Source organism: Sapajus apella, unplaced genomic scaffold, assembly GCF_009761245.1.
Source record: "Sapajus apella isolate SASKATOON/1434 unplaced genomic scaffold, GSC_monkey_1.0 scaffold27, whole genome shotgun sequence".
Taxonomy (NCBI): domain Eukaryota; kingdom Metazoa; phylum Chordata; class Mammalia; order Primates; family Cebidae; genus Sapajus; species Sapajus apella.
Genome location: NW_022436967.1, coordinates 10,365,201 through 10,385,299, shown reverse-complemented (window position 1 = coordinate 10,385,299; position 20,099 = coordinate 10,365,201). Strand labels below are relative to the sequence as shown.

Genomic DNA, 20,099 nt, shown 5'->3' with positions numbered 1-20,099 from the left:
TACAGAGGACTGTCTTTGATGCTACAGAAAGCACAATCACTCTACTTTGAAAAGCATTTAAGCATTTTCAGAGCTCAATTTCATTTCATTTCATTCTTAGAACGGTCCCTGAGGTTGGTAGGGTGAGTATCATTATCTGCAGTTACAGTCCAGGAGCCTGAGTTTCGAAGTCAGTTGTTACTATTTGCTTCACACAGAGGCAGAAGCAACTTGAAGCCTGACTATTTGAATGCAATTCTAATTCTTTTTCCAGAGCACCAAGCCTGTTTTAGATTAAGAAAAAAATTCCAAGGAAAAAAAAGGGTAAATTTGGCTACCATTGGCTTTAGGTAGGTAAAACACACATTTCTCTCTCTCTCTCACTCTCTTTCTCTCTCTCTCTCTCACACGGCATCCACACACATAAAGTGGTAAAAAAGGTCTCTTTTCTCTTTTCAGTCTTGAGAATAAATGATTGCATTTCCCTGCTGGTACTCAGAAGTGATTTGCAGTTGCAAACTCTTTCTTAAGGGTAGAGGGCTCTTTTGTATGACCTTATTTTCCTTGCAGATCCAAACAAGTGGTCTAAGCATGCTCTATTGTGCCCAGACTGCTGTTTATAGTCCCATCCTCGGATGGTAGATGTTAGTTTATAATGCTAAACCTGATATTACACAGTTCTCAACCCCTCTTCCAAAGACTGGGCTGCATATGCCACAACTTTATGAGGATAAATCATAGAATTGGAAGGAAAGAAATGTGATACTGAAACCCTACATACTCAGATAATATATAGGAATATCTGGAAGCCAGTGGTGCTCAGTCTTCATAGTTGAGAGGAAGGTGATTTTCTAAATAACGTTACAGAGAAGACAAGTTAACCCCAAGTGCATGATTGCCCACCGAAAGAATTCTTCACTAACTGAAGTATGAAGGGTCTTTCTTTTCTCTTGAATCATTATCTCAACACAAATCTTCTGTGCCTCCTTAGACACTGTGGCCACTGCCCACTTCTAGGGCCTTCAACTACTCAGCTGCCATACCTGCCCAGTACAGTTCAACTGGCTGGGGCTGACTGGGGACTTGTCTTAGAAGTCCCCTTAACTCTCCACCCCTCGACCACACACACACACACACACACACACACACACACACACACACACACCCCCAAACCACCTAGTACTCACCTAGAGGTTCTGGCTCTTCCCCTCACTTCCAGACCTGGATGAGACAGGAACACCATACATACATCAGGTTTGGGGTTTGGCATCCCTTATAGTTGGAGCAGTCATAGGATGTAAACTTGGAAATGTGAGGGAGTTAATTCCTAGGGGGACAAGTTTTGACCAATGAGAAACAGGCAATGGGAAGTAAGTGGGAAGATGAACTTCTCCCTTATTCTTCCCAGAGAACGCTAGAGACATGGTCCCTCTCTGCATCCATTGCAAGATATCCCGTATGCCAAAATCACAGACCTGCTGAACCTCCCAGGCCTCATCTCTATCGGTTCATCCCGAAGCAGAAGCCAGCTGTGTGAGGCGTGACTTTGCATTGTTTCCTATACTCACTTCCCCTCTGTCCTTTTCCTACAGCCTCTGTGACCTGGGCTTGTGGTTCCCCTATAAAATATCAGCACTTTAATCCTTGCTTCAGGCTTTATTTTCCCCCAAGAAACCCGAAGCCATATCTTATTAGACTATTACAGAGCATGCCTGATGGGTTGGTGGTCTCACTCACAGTCACCACCCCCTTTCCAACATAGTCCAACACTGAAGCACAAGTCGAATGTGGCATTCCCCTTTGGCGGGATCCCGCTGTCTGTAAAATAGAGTCTATATTCTATCATCTGGTATTAATAGTTCTCTAGATTTGGCCTCAAACTAATTTTCTGATTTCTGTTTCAATGATTTTTTAATTCATGTATCCTGTTCTCTAACTAAACTACTTGAATCTTTTTTTATTACCCCATATTTTCTGACCTCCATGCCCTAATTATGCTCTTCTCTCAATCTGAAATGTCTGCACTTATGTTTCCTCTCTACATTTTAAATTCTGTCCATTAAGGGCAAGCTCAAATGTCATCTTCTCAGATTAATTACCAGTTCCCTCCCCTCTGCTGCCAGCCCACAAAATTTAATAATCTGTTTTTTTGGAACCCCCAAATCATCTTGTCTGTGTGTTTCTTCTTGCTTTTTGCCATATGTTACAGCATTTTGCTATATTTCTTCTCTCCAGTTAGACCATAAGCTCCTTGAGGGTACATCTGACTGATTCATCTTTGTTTCCCAGAGGCCCAGGCTGGTAACTTGAACATAATTGGTGTTTAAGAAAATTTTATGAAATAAATAAACAGTGGCTGAGCATGATACCTCACGTCTGTAATCCCAGCACTTTGGGAGGCTGGGGTGGGTGGGTCATTTGAGTTCATGAGTTCGAGACCAGCCTGGGGAACATGGTGAAACCCTGCCTTTACACAAAATACAACAATTAGCCAGCATGGTGGTGCATGCCTGTAGTCCCTGCTGCTTGGGAAATTGAGGCAGGAGGATTATTTGAGCTCGGGATGCAGAGGTTGCAGTGAGCCCAGATCGTACCGTTGCACTCCAGCCTGAACGACAGAGTGAGATCCTGTCTCAAAAAGAAAAAAGAAATAAACAGTGCATTTTTATATAAAAGCCCAGGATTATGGTTTAAAACTAATTAAATTAAATATTTCTTATCTCAAACCTTAGATCCTTAGTTTTTCAGGAATATACCAAAAAAAAAAAATGGCCATAAGGATGCTTCTATTTGTAAGTTGACAGGTCAGAAGATATTAATAGTGAGAATGCTGTGGCTTTCTGCCTGGGCCATCAAACAGAACATGCCACAGCATTTTGCTGACCTTGGACAGTTGGCTAAGATGCAGTACTGGATGATCTAACTTCTTAAGAAGTGACTAATCTAAGCCGGGCTCAGTGGTTCATGCCTGTAATCCCAGCACTTTGGGAGGCTGAGGCAGGCAGATCACCTGAGGTCGAGAGTTCGAGACCAGCCTGATCAGAATGGAGAAACGCTGTCTCTACTAAAAATACAAGATTAGCTGGACATGGTGGCATGTGCCTGCAATCCTCCCAGCTACTCAGGAGGCTGAGGCAGGAGAATCGCTTGAGCCTGGGAGGCAGAGATTGCAGTGAGCCAAGATTGCACTCCAGTGTGGGCAAAAAGAGCAAAACTCCACCTCAAAAAAAAAAAAAAAGAAAAAGAAATGACTAATCTAAAAGCCCCTGGATAATTAGTTCCTTCCTGAAAATGGAGGAAAAGTTTGGTAAAGAAAGATTCCAGGCTGAGAGGATTGTTACATTTTTTTTTTAACGACATGAAAAGCCTAACAAACAACATAGCAAAAATAAATAATGTATAAACTATTCTATTTAAACTTATATTATTTATAGTCACTCTATATTAATCACTTCTAAGATAAATAAAATCTTCATGGAAACAGCAGGCAAAAACATTGGCTGACTATTTCTCTCGTATGAAATGCTAAACTATGAAATTCAACTATATTTGGAAAATTCAATTATATATTTATTTCTTAAGAACAACTAATAAACTTATAGACAAACTCATGTAAAAATTCAATAACATTTGAAAGGTAAATAAACAGTGCTAATGAGCATTATTACAATCCTTTCCCATGTGTGATGTATGTTTGTGACTAACATCTGTTGAGATTAGGAAAACTTATTATATTAAAATACAGGGAAATTTTACTTGATAAATTAATCTAGATGGGAAATCTATTTTTAAAAAGTTTCATTTGTGAAAAGGTATAAATACCTGGTCACACACAGTTACATTTTGTTGATAGAAATAGACTTTATTAGATCAGTAGAATCAGGCAATAATGACGTGGTCACCAAGACACTTTGAGAAGTAGCCATGATGAAGAGGAAGAAGTCATCAAGTTTTTCATTCTTACAACCACAAAAGAGAGGGAAGAAATGGGGTTCCACTGGGACAACAACAGCGGTCGTACAGAAATGGCTGGGTGGGGATCAAAGGACACGGTAAGCCTAGGAACCCAGGAATTCCCTGGGCAGATCTCCGTCTGTGGTTTGTCCCGAGGGCACCATCATGGCCAACATAAGTAAACCAGCTGTTTGTGGATCCATGTTGCCTTACCCGTGCTGTGTGTAAGTCTCACTCACTGGCATGGAATACAACGGGGCTATTCTTTACAGGGCTTTTGCGGGTTGGTTTCTATTGGGAATCACTGTGATAGCTGCTACCCAGTGGTTCTCCTTGCTCCTTATTTCTGCTAAAAGGGGATGTGTTCTCCCAGAGGAGCCAGCAGTTGACTAAACCAAGTGACCACAGTCTGGGATAGGCTCACAAAAGCCCAGTTCTAATGAATGCCACCTATAAATAAAAGGGTTACACTTTTTGCTGGCGTAAGTCCAAGAACTTGTGCTTTATGGCTTTCTCTTAAAATGGTCAAAAGAAGCCGTTCCATCCTTATACCTATGTACTAAGCTAGTTTCCCAGCCACTGTTTTGCTTTCGTTTTTTCCCAGAAAACTCAGAGACCCCAGAGAATATGCAAGTTTCAGTGCATACTTGGAAGACCTTTTTTACCTTCCCAATTGTGACATTTTTTCTTAGCTTCCCCGCAGTGCTTGCCATACACCCAAATCAATTCACTGAATTAAGTATGCTCTGTGTGAGATGTGAGCAAAGGAAAAGCTGCTAGGAACAGAGTAAGTACAAAATAAGGTGTAAAATCCTTACACCCTTACAAACAAGGCCAAAAACTAGGATCTTGGGTTTGACATTTTGTGGCTCTTTTAAAATTCCAAACTATTCCTTAGGCCTTAATTAGGGACAGTGTAATGCTCAAAATTGGATTAAAGACCAAGGATTCCAACTAAATCCAAAATAAAGATGATTGAGAAGAACTAAAGAATTGTTGGGCTGCAGCAGCCAGGCAATTTCAGTGAATTTCCACGAATTCCAACTTTTTGGTTGGGTTTGTTTGGTTAATGATACACCCCTTATAGCAGAAAAACTTAGGTCTGAAAGCACAACCCACAGACAAAACCTTCAGTGTAATGTTTTCATTATTCCCAGAGGAGCAAGATCGCTGAGAGCCTATCCACTTGACCTGTTAAAAACTAGTCACCATGAAGAAAGTGCATTCTTAGAATGCCTCATGGAGTGACTCTTCTGTTACGTCTATGAGGTGTTTTTATTTTGTATGGACTTTAGTTTGGGATTCAAATAGTCAGGAATGTCTAAATCTACATTCTCCACAGAGTCTGTCTGGTCCCCTAGGGAACAGTGAGAATTAAATATTAAACCATGGTAATAATGCTAATCTCAATGACAAGTATCTGTAGTTTAATGTTTAATCCTCACTATGCTATAGGGCGTTTCACTCCAAATACCTGTCTGCTAATGGTTAAGTGGGCAACCCCGCAGTTACCTACTCCCTGAGTTGTAGTGCCTTCCAATTTATAACTCTTAGAGTAACACTTACATTGTAATAATCTCATTTAGTCCTCATAACAACCCTGTGTGTGACGTATTACTATCATTATATTTTCATAAATGAGGTCTATGAGATTAGGCGACTTGCCTAAATGTTACAGCTACGTCAGATTCAGAACTGATACTAGAATGATAACTTACGACTCCAAGTTCCAGCACTTGCTATAGCCACAGTTACCTTCCAGGTAATTATTAATACTTTTGAGATACATTCTCAAAGGAGCACTTAAAGAAAAGTTGTATCTATCATCACAAATTAAAGGGACTTTGGTACCTAAGACAGGTCAATCATTGTTTGGTGCAGAGTGCCCTAGAATTCCCTGACATATGATCTACGTATTGTAAAGGAAACTGAAAAGATGGAGGAGGAGAAGGAGGAGTATAATTCAAGAAAAACCAAGCAGTAAATTTTTACTGCTCAGTTTTACTTTTAAAAAGCTAAATATTGGCCGGGTGCGGTGGCTCATGCCTATAATCCCAGCACTTTGGGAGGCCGAGGCGGGTGGATCATGAGGTCAGGAGTTCAAGACCAGACTTGCCCACATGGTGCAACCCTGTCTCTACTAAAAAAATATAAAAATTAGCTGGGCATGGTGGCTCGTGCCTGTAATCCCAGCTACTTGGGAGACTGAGGTAGGAGAATAGCTTGAACTGGGACCCTGGAGGCAGAGATTGCAGTGAGCTGAGATCGCGCCACTGCACTCCAGCCTAGGCTACATAGCAAGACTCCATCTCAGAAAAAAAAAAAAAAAAAAAGCTAAATATTTAAGGTTATTTTAAAGTCATTTTGAAGCTGACGCTATGGTTTCAACACAATGTTTAAAGGAGGCCTTTTAGGGCTATGCGAGTTAAAACTGTGGACCTTTTTTCACCAGCAGGGGGCAGTAGGCATTTCCCCCATCGGTGTCCTCCTGTTGTATTAAGAGCCCCACACCTGGCTCCCCACCACCACCCTTGGTGAGGAGTCTGAGGGTAACAGAATAGAGTGACTGACTTGGTTTAATTCCAGAAAGTCTTGAGCTCTAACACTCTCAAGTAGAATGCATCATGGTATTGGGTTTCTCTACAAATTTTATATAAATTCCAGGAATTGGGAAGAAAAAGTTCAAGGATGTGCAATTAACTCTTGTTGTTCAAGATCAGAATAAGCTGCCAAAATATTTTTGTTAATGATTGGAAGTCCAATTTGTACTTATCTTTAATGAACAAGGAATACCAGAGCCTGCCAGGGAAATTGATGATAAGAGTCTGCTCACTTTCTAGAGAGAATCCTTTTCCCTCTACTCCACAAAAAAAGTGCTGAATAAACAAAATCACAAATTGATGGCATCCTGGGCAGTTGAGTTATGAGTCAGTTATGTCCAGGCTAGCAAAATGGCCGAATGCCTGGACAGCATCGTAAGTATGAACCATGGCAAAGCCTAAGGAATGTAAGAAACAGATACACCTAAAAGAGAAGCAAGGTGCACACAAAGTCTCCACAGCACCTGTGAGAATGACCTTCAGCGAATCTTGACCCGTCCTCTTTATCTTCAGTGCCCAATCCTTTCCATTTTCTTCCTCCCCAGACACACTCAGAGAGGCTGTAAAACCAAATCTGTCAGAAAGCACGGATGTATTTTAAGCTTGTAGGAGAATTTCAAGGAGAAAGAGACATACCTCAGGACCCCTGGTTCTCAGGCTATGAGCTGATCCTGAAGCCAGAACCTGGTAACCCTCCTAGGTAAGATAAATCTTGTTAGCTTCCTAGGTTCGGTAATTGAGTCCACAAAATAAACTGGTAACAGGAGGATTAACGACAAAAAAGGAATACACATTTTTTTCATTTTAATATTTTAAAATATTTATGATCTAATGTTTTAAATAATAAAGTATTTTAAATGTATTTTTAATATTACATGCATGGACGCATCATAGGAAAAAAGTGAATACACAAACAAGTGGTGAGGTTTGAGAGCTTATATACACTGTCTTAAGAAAAGAAGCAGAGAGAGGATGTAGACCACTTAGGGGAGAGTAAGTGATTTTTAGGAAAGATGAATGGACCCTTAGAAGAAGAGCTGAGAGATAGAATAGTTTGTGACAAAGTGTGTCTGGGTGTGGTGTCAGCTTCTGGTCTCCTCTCCTGTGATTAAGAACCAATCTTTCCTGGCTGATGAAACTCCTGGGGAAGGAATTTATGACAGTTGAGTTCCTCTTGGAGGTTCTGTCTTTAGGCAGGTAATAAGAGCTTGGCGAGAGTTTCCGCATTTGCTATTTTTCAAATGCCTTGAGCTCAAAATGATCAATATACCAAAGTGGCATATTTTGGGGTGCCATGTCCTGAACTCCTTCAACCTAATTTGAAAAGAAGTCTCAGATACTGCCACAGTGGCTTTTTTTTTTTTTTTTTTTTTTTTTTTTTTTTTTTTGAGCTGGAGTCTCGGTCTTGTTGCCCAGGCTGGAGTGCAATAGCGCAATCTCAGCTCACTGCAACCTTTGCCTACCGGGGTTCAAGCAATTCTCCCACCTCAGCCTCTGGAGTAGTTGGGATTACAGGCACCCACCACAATGCCTAGCTAATTTTTTTGTACCTTTAGTGGTGATGGGGATTCACCATGTTGGCCGGGCTGATCTCGTACTCCTGACCTCAGGTAATTCGCCCACCTCGGCTTCCCAAAGTGCTGGGATTACAGGCATGAGCCACTGTGCCCACCCACAGTGCCATTTTAAATTGAAATGTGAACGTGTCTGAAGGTATGTCCCTGTATTAGTCGGCGTGCGTTGCCATAACAAAGTAACACAGACCACATGGCTTAAACAACAGAAATTTATTTCTCACAGTGCTGAAGGCTAGGAAGTTCAATATCAAGGTGCTGGAAAGATAGGTTTCATTCTCAGGCCTCTTCTTTTGGTTTGTAGGTGGCCACCTTCTCACGTTGTGCTAGCATGTCCTTGAGAACAAGATCTCTGTCAACTCTTTTTATAGGGATGCTAATCCTACCATGTCAAAGCCCCACCCTTGTCACCTCAGGTAGCCTTTGCTACCTCCTTATAGGTCTTATCTCCAGTCACCTTAAGGCAGGGGTGCCCAATCTTTTGGCTTCCCTGGGCCACATTGAAAGAACAAGAATTGTCTTGGGCCGCTCATAAAATACACTAACAATAGCTGATGAGATAAATTTAAAAATTGCCAAAGAAAATCTCATCCTTTTTCTTTTGTTTGCGTTTTGTTTTTTGAGACAGGGCCTTGCTCTGTAGCCCAGGCTGTAGTGCAGTGGTGCCATCTCAGCTTACTGAAATCTCTGCCTTCCAGGTTCAATCAATTCTCCTGCCTCTGCCTCCCGAGTAGCTGGGATTACAGGCATGCGCAGCAACGCCCAGCTAATTTTTGTGTTTTTAGTAGAAACACTGTTTCACCGTGTTGGCCTGGCTGGTCTTGAACTCCTGACCTCAAGTGATCCACCCGCCTCAGCCTCCCAAAGTGTTGGATTACAAGCATGAACCACCACGCTGGCCTGAAAAGAAAGTTTACAAATTTGTGTTAGGCCCCATTCAAAGCTGTCCTGGGCCTCATGCATCCTGTGGGCCGTGGGTTAGACAAGCATGCCTTAAGGGTTAAGGTTCAACATATGAATTTGGAAGGTGGAGGCATGGGGGAATACAACTCAGTCCTTAGTAGCATAGAAGTCACCTTTCCCCATTCTTTGGGGTCAATATGCCCCAGTCTCAGGTGAGACCAGATCTTTTAGCAGACTTATCTAAAAGCATGAGAAAAATATAAAGTAGTGCTTCCTCATCTGAAAGGTTACAGGCCCCCTCCAGTGAATGCTGATGAGGAGAATGTATGGCCTTGGACTTCTGGACTCTGTAAAAGGCCAGAATTATTATAGAGTGGCAGTTTAAAAATGCATCTTAAAGAACAGCAAATGTGTTCCACTTGGGGGATAATTTTAATATTTGGATAGGCATTAGTGCTATGTATTGGACATAATTTAAAACAAAAACACTTGCTTCAGTGTGCCGCATTTGACATTTAATGTTTTTCTGTCTCTGGGAACTGGATTCTCAGTCTTATAGATCCCTCGGCAAAGTCCATGCCCCCTAGCTACCCACAGTGCGACACTAGTGCTCTACTGTCTAGGTATGTCAGCATCACAGTAAGAATGCCCGCGCATCCAAACCATGATGGGTAAAGGAGGCTTTGGAAATCAGCTAGCCACAGCAAGGGAAGCAATTGAAGTCGTTAACTTTTTTTCTTCCAGCACAGAAAAGGGCATTTTCTTTGTCCTCAAGTGACCAAAAAATGCTTTTAAACACTCGAGGGGAAGTAGTTTGCAAATGGCCAGCATGTTGATGGTCGTTATCCATTTGGCTCCCATTTCCCAGGCTGGAGAAGCCTGTGTGTGCAGTCCCTCAGCACGGCCTTCTGAAGGCGCACCTCCTGCAGAGGTGTTGACGGGAAAGGCGAGGAAGAGGGGATAATGTGACCTGCTTTTACCAGGAAGCTTCAGATCATTTCCCTTTGTCTCTGTGCCCCTTTGGGAGATTTTGATCCAATTTGCTGTGGTGAGAAGAAGCTCTCAACATTACAAGGGAAAAAAAAAACCCAAAACTTTCATTTTCCTCCTAAGAAATGAAATTTTATTTCTGGATGACAAGGGCTTTGGAAAGCCATGGTGTGGTAATGAGTGACCCTTTCATAGCTGTTGAACATCAGTAGACGACACATCCGAAGTATAGAGGCAGCTCTTAAAATACCAGCTAAAGGAAGAATTTAGAGAACAGAATGTCTTTAAGGAACTGTGTGAATGTTATTGATTCTTTCAAATAATGGTGTAACCTCTGTGATATAGCAACAATCTTCATGAGCTGTATTTATAAGGAACTGAGCTCATGAAGACAGCATGGGGGGTCTGGCGATGCAGGGCCCTTTGTTAGCCATTGTTCTATTATTAGTATTGTTAGCATTGCCCTGCACAAGTTATCTTCTTTTTCTCCAGCCCCCTGGATATTCAGCAGAAATGATTTAAGAATGCCTGTAACGGCTGGGCGCAGTGGCTCATGCCTGTAACCCCAACACTTTGGGAGACTGAGGTGGGTGAATCACAAGGTCAAGAGATGGAGACCATCCTGGCCAACATAGTAAAACCCCATCTCTACAAAAAATTTTTTAAAAAATTAGCTGGGCCTGGTGGCATGCACCTGTAGTCCCAGCTGCTTGGGAGGCTGAGGCAGGAGAATCACTTGAACCCAGGAGGTGGAGGGTGCAATGAGTTGAGATTATGCCACTGCACTCCAGCCTGGTGAGAGAGCGAGACTCCATCTCAAAAAAACAAAAAGAATGCCTGTAATTTAGTCTCCTGCCTGGCATCACCTAAGAGTTCAGGAGTGCAGTGACAGGTTAACTGAGCTCTTGAAGAAAGATGCTGTGGACAGAGAGGTATAAGTCAGAGGAGTGACACATTCCGTGATGATGGGAAAGAAGAAAGCTGAAATCCCAAGGTGCTCCCTGACATTTGCCAGTCACATAAACTGATGAGAGAGTTTGTTATTAAGGGCCTTTTTGTTTCATTAGAAATCAAACCGAAAAGACTCTGGTGTCATAATTTAATCTCTTGCAAAATTATGTGATCAGAGGTTCCAGCCATAACCACAGAGATATTGGAGGTTGGTAAATGATGCTCTGACTCAAAAGCTTCAAAGACATAGGAGGGGCAAAGGGAAGGAAATGTATCATTAGTAAACAGGGTGACCAAGTGGGCAAACATTCACCTATGATGTCACCTGCTTCTATATGATAAAGGATTACACACCCAATTTCAGAACACTGTGCGTCCCATTTTTCATTACTTAACAATGTGAGATACTAAATTAATGTCAAATTGGTTTTAATGAACTAAACAAAAGCCCAATTCAATCTATCTCAAGCCATAGATGGTCTGGATGTACCACGGTTTCTTCCATTACTCCATAATACGGCCCCTACTTCTAGAAACAACATGGAAACAAATATCCTCCTTCGTGGAATCTTACATATTATAACTTTTGTTTCTTTTTTAAAAAAGTATCAGTATTTCAAACATAAAGAACAAATGATAACTGAAAAACACAGAAGTGTGGAACATTTTTTAAAACAATTGTTAACATTTTGCCATATATTTTTTTAAAAAAGGTTGGAATTATAGTTAAAGATCTCTTTATTTCGCTTCCATTTCATCTCTTTCCTTCTCTAATTATTATCTTAAATCAGCTGTATACTGTCTCCATTCACATTTTACTATGTATATAAAGTCCTGTGTAACTTAAAGATGTACATAACTGAGCTCATGCTCTAGGTATTTTCCTGCAGTTTGTTTTCTATTGTTTATAACATTATATTTTTAAAGACTTACCACATTGACATATGTAAAGTCTTTAATTTTGACATGTAAATCTATCTCATATCTGATATTTACCTAGAAAATATAATGTCATTCAGATGGTGCCAACTGCTATACAAATGATGCTTCATAAATCCTTGCTACACGTCTCCTTGAGGTTCTTTGGTACATATACCTGGTAGTGAAGTAGGTGAGTTAAATCGTGTGTTGATTATCAACTTCACATGGTATTGCCAAATTTGTACCTATATGCACTTCTACAATAAATAAGAATTCTCATTTCCCCACATTATTGCCAATGCTCTTTAATCTTTGCAAGCCTTATTAGATGAAATGCCATCTCATAGTTTTTATTTCATTTCCCAAATTTCTGGTGAGTTAAGCATGGTTTCAAAGGTTCATTGGCCATTTGGTTTTCCTCGTCTGTGAATTCCTATTTCTTTGTGCTTTGCCCATTTCTTTCTCTTGGGTTGTCTTTTTCTTATTGAATATGGAAAAATTTTATATATCAGGTTGAGTCAGATGTCTTTTTTGTGGGTCAAAAATTGTTGAATATTGGCAATTTCATATGGATAAAAACAAGTATTTCTGGATATTAATATTCTGATCATTTTATGAGTAGCAGCTATCTTCTGCCAGTTTATGACTTCTCTTTTAAATATGTTATGGAGTTGGGAGCGGTGGCTCACAACTGTAATTCCAGCACTTTGGCAGGCTGACCTGGGTGGATCACCTGAGGTCAGGAGTTCGAGACCAGCCTCACCAACATAGTGAAAACCCGTCTTTCCTAAAAATATAAAAACTTAGCTGGACGTGGTGGCACACACCTGTAATCCCAGCTATTCAGGAATCTGAGAGAGGAGAATCGTTTGAGCCCAGGAGGCAGAGGTTGCAGTGAGCCGAGACTGTGCCACTACACCCCAGCCTGGGCAACAAGAGTGAAACTCCATCTCAAAAAAATAAAAATAAAAATAAAAAATTAATGTGTTTATGACATATTTTGGCATATAGAAATAAATACTAATATCACCAATTTTTTATCAACATTTTCCTTTATGGTTCATGTTTTCTCTCTGTCTCTCTTTTTTTTTTTTTTTGAGTTAGTCTTACTCTGTCACCAGGGCTGGAGTGCACTGGTGCAATCTTGGCTCACTGCAACCTTTGCCTCCCGGGTTCAAGCGATTCTCCTGCCTCAGCCTCCTGAGTAGCTGGGATTGCAGGCACCCGACACTATGCCCAGCTAATTTTTTGTATTTTTAGTAGAGACGGGTTTTCACCGTGTTGGCCAGGCTGGTCTCAAACTCCTGACCTCGTGATTCGCCCTCCTCAGCCTCCCAAAGTGCTGGGATTAAAGGCGTGAGCCACCATCTGGCCTTCTCTGTTTTCTTTAAGGAGCTTTTTCCTACCCCTATATCTTGAAGAGATGACTCTCATATTTCTATGGTACTGATTTCTTAGAAATAGGAGTTCTAGATTACAAGACACATGTGTGCATTTCAATCTTACTTAAATTTCCAACACCAATGTGTGAGAATATCTTTTGCAAAAAAACTGTCTAGCTGATGAATGAGAATAAATATCATTTTAATTTACATTCCCTTGACAACTAGTAAAATAGAGCATCTTTTTATGAGTTTAATCACATTTAGATTTGCTCATCTGTGAATTTTCTATCTATATTATTTGCTATTATGTTTGTTGCATTGTCTATCCATTTCTTACTAATTTATGGGAGTTATTTGCATCTTACTGATAGTAACGCCTTATATGACACATCCATGGCAGTTTTTCCCTAATCTAGCATTTGTATATTACCTTGAACAACAGTATGTCTTTCCATACTCACAAATTTACATTTTCATATATCAAATATGTCCACATATTCTTCTATTACTTTTAAGTTTCTTTATTTGTTTGTTTGGAGTTTTTGGCTGGTACAGGGTCTCACTCTTTTGCCCAGGCTGGAATGCAGCAGCACAATCACGGCTCACTGCAGCCTCGACCTCCCAGACTCAAGTAATCCTCCCACCTAAGCCCCCCAAGAAGCTGGGACTACACGCCTGGCTATTTTTTTTATTTTTTGTAGAGAAAGGGTACTTGATATGTTGCCAAGCTGGTCTTGAACTCCTGAACTCAAGTGATCCTCCTGCTTTAGCTTCTCAAAGTGTTGAGATTACAGGTGTGAGCCATTATGCCTGGACTAAGTTTCTTGCTTTGATATAATGTATGTAAAAGTCTCTCTGATCCCTAACTTATACATATATTCTTCTAAAATTTCTTCTGATATTCTGTTTGCTTGCTTTGTTTACTTTTGAATATTTAATCTCTCTTAAATTTTTCTAGTTATTGTGAGGCAGATGTGGAAATAGAAAGAAACAATTTTTGTATCATTGGACGCCCTGGTATGTAAATAAACCCTATCACATCATATTGCAGCGCATATGTTGCATGTTTGATTTGTTCCACAGCTCATAGGTAAGAGAATTATCACATGCTTTTGTTTTTCTAAATTCATTTCAAATACACTCTGTCCCCTCCATTATGGTTGCTGGGAAATCTAATCTGTCATTTGGTCAGGAAGCTCCTCTCACGCATTTGGAATTATACAAGAACTCTAGGGCCTAGTGGTCAAATATAATGGGGATAAAGTCCTTGGTTATCAGTTAGTTGGGTTTATTTTGGAGAACTTGGACTTCCTGACCATTTAATCCGTTTGTGGTGGGTAACTCCTCTGGCAGTATTTATGTTCTCCATGGCCAGGTTTTGGCAGTGTTATCTTCACTGAGAATCCCACTTGGGATGCTGAGTTCCTGGTCTACCTGGGTTCAGGCAGAACCATGGCTATTGGCATTCCTACCAACTCCTGGGCTTTAGGTAAATGCATCAATCCCATCCTACTGTCTTCTGGAAACCAAGTCTCCTCCTCCCTGTCCCAAAGGTTGGTTCTCTCTCTCTCTCTCTCTCTCTCTCTGTTTCTCTCTCTTTCTCTCTCTCACTCTTTTGAGATGGAGTATCACTCTGTCACACTGGCTGGAGTGCAGTGGTGTAATCTCATCTCACTGAAACCTCCGCCTCCTAGGTTAAAGTGATTCCCCTGCCTCAGCCTCCTGAGTAGCTGAGACTACAGGCACACACCACAAAACCCAGCTATTTTTTTTGTATTTTTAGTAGAGATGGGGTTTTGCCATGTTGGCCAGGCTAGTCTGGAGCTCATAACCTCAGGTGATCCACCCACCTCAGCCTCCCAAAGTGCTGGGATAACAGGCACGAGCCACGGAGCCCAGCTGGGTCCTTCTCTCTTATCCTCCAAGTATATAGCCTTGATCCCAACTCCTCTAGAAGACCCAGCTTAAATTCTCATCTTCAGGGCTGAAAAACAAAAGAATATGTTAACAGTGGGGTAGTGAGGGATGAGGGTACAACAGGTTGTTGAATGAAGGGTAGACTTTATTACCAAGACTTTCTGAGTAAGAAATCTCAGTCTTAATAGATATTCAATAGCTCATCTCCCATCCACCAAGAATGAACAGCATGCTTCTTCTAAAATGGGGAAAGCCTCATAAATTGTTAACAACTCATCTGTCATATCATATGGGGGGTGTATGTGTGTGTAAAATCTTTATAAAGATCTGGAAGAACGTAAACCTAATCTTTAATGTAGCTATCTCCAAAGGTTGAAAATAATGAGAACTTCTATTTTTTATTTATATATCATCTGAGTTATTTTTTAAATCTTAAAAATTAGAAAAATTAATATATTTAGGAAAATGTCACAAAATGCTGGAAGAATGTTGACTGCAAACAAAGACATTCTAAACAAAATTTGCAGAGGCTCTCCAGGTATTTACCCACCACACACCCTTTTCAGACACTACGGGGAAGAGGGATATAAAGACAGAGCAGTGAGCAAGGGAGAACTGTCCTGTGTGTTCTCAAAAAAGCTGTTAGGTGTGATGAAAAAATCCCTAGATTAGCAGTTAGCCACTTGGGTTCCTGTCCTGGTTTTGCCATGAAATCATTGTGTAATTTTTTTTTTTTTTTTGTGATGAAATCTTGCTTTTGTTCCCCCAGGCTGGAGTACAATGACACGATTTTGGCTCACTGCAACCTCCTTCTCCTCCTGGGTACAAGCGATTCTCCTGCCTGAGCCTCCCAAGTAGCTGGGATTACAGGCACCCACAACCACGCCTGGCTAATTTTTGTATTTTTAGTAGAGACAGGTTTCACCATGTTGGCCAGGCTGGTCTCGAACTCCTGACTTCAGGTGAGCCTCCCACCTTGGCCTCCCAAAGTGCTGGGATTACAAGCATAAGCCACCACACCCAGCCAGTTGTGTAATTTTAACAAGTTTCTTTATCTCTGGGCTCCTGATTCTTTCCGAAAACTAGACCATCTCCAAACTCTCTTTCAGCTCTAGAATTTTATGATAATTATGATTTAGAGGGTCTTAGTTGTCAGCTATGACTCTAATTGCAAGTATCATAGTGTCTCTAGCCATAAAACATCCAACTTTCTTCCTTGAAAGGGTGGTGTATCTTCCTTGAAAGGATGGATCTATCTACCAGCCTTTCTCTCAGCCCTTCCTGATATGCAAATAACCATTGAACCAAATTAATACAAGAGCTTTTGCCTGGAAAATGCCTCACTAACAGGAGAGCCGGGATTTTGCTCCTGGTATCGTCAGGTTAAATAGACTGCCACCAGACCCAACAGCTGGGCTGGTTCCTTCCAGGCAGCCTGCCAGCGTGTGAGGACAGGGGCACTTTGGCTGGCACCGAGATCTCTGCAGAACATGATCTCCCCTCTGCTCACTTTGTCTTGTTAGGCCCTCGAGGCCCGAGCAGCTCTGAGATTGTGTCCTGGTCACTGAAGCAGCCTCCTCTCCATGGAGATGGCTCTGAGACCCTGCCCCCTAAAGCTAATTGAGGTTCTGTGATAGATTTGTTTTCTGTTTCTACCTTTAACAGCCTCACTGAGCTCTGCCCTGGGCAGCACAAATGGTTTTTGTCTCTTATTCTACCTAATTGAGTAGTTCTCAACAAGGTGGAAGAAAGATATCTATTTCCACCTTTCCAACACCAAGTCTAACCCACTGTGCTGTTTGCCTTTTTAGCTGGGGCTTCTTAAAAATAGCATTTTGGAGAACTAGACTGAGGATGGTGAAAGAGAATGCTGCTTCTCCACAAGAGAATCAATAGTCTTTTATCCCTAAAGATAAACTACTGTTATGTTAGGTAGTGTGAACTGGAAATCATGGGATTTCAGGGTTAGGTAGGATGTCAATATCACATTATCCTAATAAGCTTCTATATATTAGTTCACATTAAGATATTAATATATAACCTGCCCCAGTTCCTGCTGACCAATCCAGTTTATAAACATAGTCTTTTAATCTATTAATCAACAAAAATTTACTGAACATCTGTGCCCCATTTAATATTGGATAACAAGATAGAATGTAATATGATTCTAGAGTTGTTTTTAGAGTTGGAAATGCCTAAAACCTAAATGACAAAATATTCAGTCTTATTAAAACCCAGTCAAGCCTGTAATCCCAGCACTCTGAGAGGCCGCGGTGGGAGAATCACTTGCTTGAGCCTAGGAGTTTGACATTAGCCTGGGCAACATGGCGAAACCCTGTCTGTATTAAAAAACAAAAATGAGCCACCAGGCCTGTAGTCCCAGCTACTGGGTAGAGTGGGTGCTGAGGTGGAAGAATCACCTGAGCCCAGGAGGCAGAGATTGCAGTGAGCTGAGATTGTGCCACTGCACTCCAGCCTGGGCGACAGAGTGGGACCTTATCTCAAAACAAAACAAACAAAAAAACCCCAAAGGATGTTAAGCACAAAGTTAAGAAACAAGACTTCTCATTTCTCCTGTGCTTTTGGTGAGTTGTGATGGGTGTGAGTATTAGTGGATATACGCTATATATGTTGCATATCCAAGCAAACTATTGTGTTCTCTGAGCTTAGTGCCATATGTGGCATAGGAATGTAGGATCCAAGAGGAAGAGGAGATGATCCTCTATATGCATTTAAGCTATGAAAATTCAATATATATTTCTCTCAGCACACAAGGAGAACTCGTTTAATTGTGCTGGTGATTCTGCCGTTTCACTCACTGAGGGTATGTTTGGGATATGTATCGGGTTTACAACATACAGCACTATACATGAGTAGAAAAGTCACTTTGTTTTTCTATAGCTGAACACAGCTTAACTCCCAAGCCCCTACTTCTGGTAGGCAAATGTAAAAATATTATTTCAAAATAACTCAAGCATTCTAGTTTAATATTTCGGCTCTTTGGGTGCACATTTGAGCACTGCAGATGCCTTCCCCTCACCACCTTCCTGCTTTTCTTCACAGGGGAGAGACTCAAGATACCTGTTGAGCTCTGCGTGCTCTCCCTGTTCTGTGCTGACCTCAGTTGAGGTGGGACTCCTCCTTCCTAGTTTGTGGGCACTGTGACACCATCCCACTGCTGATGGTTGGCAATTCAGGCTCCAAGTCCACAGTCTACACATTGGCCAACCCTGACCCAACCCAGGCCTCTTCTGGTCTAGTGGTCCCTTCAAGATGTCTGAATCCTCCTTGCGGGGCTCAGGAACCCTCAGCTACCTTTCTCCTCTACGAGGAGGGAGTAGGAGGGCAGGTGGTAGCTTTCAGGCCCATTAGAATTACCAGATGCAGATGTAATTCATTAGTGACTATCTCAGAATATTCTACACATCAATCTTTTGTACTGTCATTCTGACTGAGTTTATTAGACGTTGAATGCAATCATATCATTTTAAGGGTATGTTTTTATCAACAATATTGCCTCTAAATGCAAGTCAACCATTTAATCTAGTGCCTAACCAAAGCTAGAGGAAGTGTTCCCTGGGTTTGATTACCCACACACGGTCTGTGTTGGTTTCCATCATGGAACCTGCATGAGGGAATTTCAAAGCTACTTGTGCTTATTCATGATTTTCACTTTATATTCTGATTTCGTCATCTAGGCCTTTGAAAGAATAACTCCATAAAACTTTTTTCTGCTGTTTTTTTTTTTTTTCTACTCTGTGCTCAATGATTTGATTGTTAAAATAAGGTACAGTGCCTAAAAGAGAACTAATGAAAACAAAATTCTTACAGCATTGCCAGAAGCAGAGTTTTTCTGCTGGAGTTTTAAAAAACCCATTTAAGAAGCCCAAGAAGCTGTAGCATACACCTGTGGAGGGACAAGGACCTACCTGTCCTATCTTCCTTTGAACCTCTAGCATTTAACGTTATACTTAGCACATATTACGTGCTCAACATATTTCCTGAAAAAAAAATGAAGAAGCAAATTAACAAACCTCCAAACAGCAATTTCTATCAATGAGGCATAGAATGTACTGGTTATTGAAATGAAATAGTTCAATTTGAGCAAAGCTAGTGGGCTTCCATAGGAGCTGCTTGTTGTAGAGTCTGCGTATCAGAGATACTGACTTATAAGCTAACCTGATTACGAAAGAAATAGCATATCTTGTACATTCTGTGGATTGGACTGCCTCCTGTGAGTCTGCAAGGCGGGTACACTCCCGTGATGTTCAGCCATTCTATTTCACGTTAAAGAATTACTTTTACTTCATACAGAGCACTTTGTGGTGCCCATTAGAATTTCAGCCAACTCAACCCACAGAAACACAGACACGATTCTGAGAAATGGTCTCTGAGAACCCCCAAAAGCCCAAGGTGTGAGTGGCCTTCTTTCAGCTCTTGTTCTGTGCTTATATGCCACGTACTTTTAAAAGGCCTATGTGTTTGGTCTCCTGATCACAGAGGTTCCAGGCAGCAAACCCCAGAAGGGTGGGGAAGGCTGTGAGGTGAGCACTCAGGCTGCAAGAGAGGTGACGGCTTCTGGATGCTGCTGAAAGAAGGGGCAGCAAAACTCACGCACACATGCAACCACATGTGGTGGACAGTTGCCCTAGCCCAGCTTCCTTTCCTTTGGAGGCCACGCTGCTCCTTCTCCATGTGGCTCTGGTATCATCATTCCAAGCATAACGCCTTCAACCCCAGCCACCACGGGAGTGAGCAGAGAAGTGATGCGCAGCCTTCCTTGAGACAGGGGAGAACGAGCGAGGAGAGGCTCCAGGATGTGACCAGGCTGGAACAGGGAATGCGTGGCTGCAGAAGGCTCTTTCTCTAGCACACAGACAGAGACAGGTTCTTGTTTTTCTTTTCTTCTTCTTCTTTTTTTTTTT

The 20,099-nt window shown here is 41.4% G+C and overlaps 2 long non-coding RNA genes across 2 annotated transcripts in view; one reads left to right on the top strand and one right to left on the bottom strand.

Moving 5' to 3' along the window:
• The first annotated feature begins 3,217 nt into the window (after window positions 1-3,217).
• On the top strand, window positions 3,218-10,085 carry LOC116560816. Its single transcript, XR_004273148.1, has 2 exons — window positions 3,218-4,157; window positions 9,562-10,085. It is a non-coding gene; the product is annotated as an uncharacterized LOC116560816 (long non-coding RNA).
• The window catches only part of LOC116560815, a 24,462-nt gene continuing 13,617 nt past the window's right edge, over window positions 9,255-20,099 (bottom strand). Inside the window, exons 2-3 of the long non-coding RNA XR_004273147.1 lie at window positions 19,104-19,175; window positions 9,255-9,357 (exon numbers count right to left, since the gene is read on the bottom strand). This is a non-coding gene — a long non-coding RNA (uncharacterized LOC116560815). The remainder of the gene's footprint in view (window positions 9,358-19,103; window positions 19,176-20,099) is intronic.